Here is a 2,695-nt window from a genome sequence, read left to right as displayed (position 1 = left end):
ATGAAAATTATTTGAATATTCGTAAAAAAATTGAGTTTCATGAATTTTTTTCAATAAATATATTTTGAAATACTGAAAATATAAATAAGATTTTTTTATTTCGAATTTATAAAATATTAACTTTGGAAATAATATATATACATGTGGTAATTATTTAATGATTGTGTAAATGTAAAATAGGAAAAAACTTAAAAACATCCATAAATAAAAATGCCACCTAATCAATTGAAGAATCCACCTCATCAATTGAACTCCAACTAAGCAATTTTGACAAATGACATCATCATTTGGCACATGTCAATCATTGAGGGCATAGATCATCTTTTTATATTATATATAGATATTAAAAATTAAAAAAAAAACGTATTCCTTTATTTTAACATTTTAATATTAAAAAAATGTTTTTTCTGAAAATTATTTGAATATTCGTAAAAAATTGAGTATCATGAAGTTTTTCAATAAATATATTTTGAAATACTGGAAATGTAAATAAGATTTTTTTATTTTGAATTTAAAAAATATTAATTTTGGAAATAATATATATACACGTGGTAATTGTTTAAATGAGTGTATAAATGCTTAATAGAAAATAACTTAAATACATATCAAAATAAAATTGACAACTCACCGATTCGAGAATCCACCTCATCAATTGAACTCCAACTAAGCAATTTTGATAAATGACACCATCATTTGCCACATGTCAATCATTGAGGGCATAGATCCTCTTTTTTATATTATATATAGATAGAAATAAAAATTCTTTATTGAAGTGTTTCGAAATATTTATTTAATATAATTAAATAGTAAGTTTGATTTTTCAACAATTTTTATTCATTTTTCCAGTCAATAAGAAAGAGAATATCATCCTTACGGGATGAAAGAATTAATATAATTCTCATAATCAATTTAATGCTAATCATTAATTAATACTAATGCTAATTCTAACTAACTATAATAATAATAATAATAATAATAATAATAATAATAATAATAATAATAATAATAATAATAATAATAATAATAATAATAATAATAATAATAATAATAATAATAATAATAATAATAATAATAATAATAATAATAATAATAATAATAATAATAATAATAATAATAATAATAATAATAATAATAATAATAATAATAATAATAATAATAATAATAATAAATAATACTAATAATAATAATAATAATAATAATAATAATAATAATAATAATAATAATAATAATAATAATAATAATAATAATAATAATATTAATAATAATAATAATAATAATAATATTAATAATAATAATATTAATAATAATAATAATAATAATAATAATAATAATAATAATAATAATAATAATAATAATAATAATAATAATAATAATAATAATAATAATAATAATAATAATAATAATAATAATAATAATAATAATAATAATAATAATAATAATAATAATCATCATCATCCTATTCTTAATTTTATTCATAATCCTAATCCAATTCTTATACTGATACTATATTGATATACATATATTGATACTGATTTTAATTCTAATACTAATACTCATACTCATATTGATATTTAGTAATACTAATACTAATGCTAATGCTAATGCTAACGGTAATCTTTAATTAATAGTAATACTAATTCTAACTAATTATAATCCTAATCCTAATACAAACCTTAAACTAATACTAATTATAATAATACTAATAATAATAATTATTATAATCCTATTCTTAATTTTAATCATAATCATAATCCAAATCCTAGTACTGATATTGATACTGATTCTAATTCTAATACTAATGTTAATACTAATGCTAATGCTAATGCTAATGCTAATGCTAATGTCAATATCAATACAAATACAAATACAAATACTAATATTAATACTAATACTAATACTAATACTAATACTAATACCAATACTAATACTAATACTAATCTTATATATAAAAGAAAGAAACGCTGGGCAACCCTAAAAAAACTCTAATGGTGTTTCTGTAATTATTTATTTTTAATATATTTTTCCTACTTATTTTTGTACTATAACTTTCAAAATTATCAATTTCCTATTTTTCATCAATATATCTCAAATCTTAAGAGACAAAGATAGAAATTCAATTTGTTAAATCTTAATCTATATATTTGGATTATAAATCTTAATATGAAATATTTAAAAAAACTAATGTTATATATAATCTTATATATAAAAGAAAGAAACGCTGGGCAACCCTAAAAAAACTCTAATTGTGTTTCTGTAATTGTTTATTTTTAATATCTTTTTCCTACTTATTTTTGTACTATAACTTTCAAAATTATCAATTTCCTATTTTTCATCAATATATCTCAAATCTTAAGAGACAAAGATAGAAATTCAATTTGTTAAATCTTAATCTATATATTTGGATTATAAATCTTAATATGCAATATTTAAAAAAACTAATGTTATATATAATATGAATAATACTACATTATTAAATTTTACTATGTCCTATAATTTCTTATTATCTAATGAATTGATTATTTTTTCGCTTTTTAAATAATATCATTGCATCGCACGGAAAAAAATGCTTGTTAATACTAATACTAATACTAATAATGATACCGATAGTAATACTAATACTAATATTAATACTAATAATAATGCTAATTTTAATCTTATTATTAATATTATTCTTAATACTAATACTAATACTAAT

Source organism: Erythranthe guttata, chromosome 1 (genome assembly GCF_056151865.1).
Source record: "Erythranthe guttata isolate IM_541 chromosome 1, IM_541, whole genome shotgun sequence".
Lineage (NCBI taxonomy): Eukaryota > Viridiplantae > Streptophyta > Magnoliopsida > Lamiales > Phrymaceae > Erythranthe > Erythranthe guttata.
The sequence above is the reverse complement of the archived record's forward strand: the minus strand, read 5'-3'. Positions refer to the sequence as shown.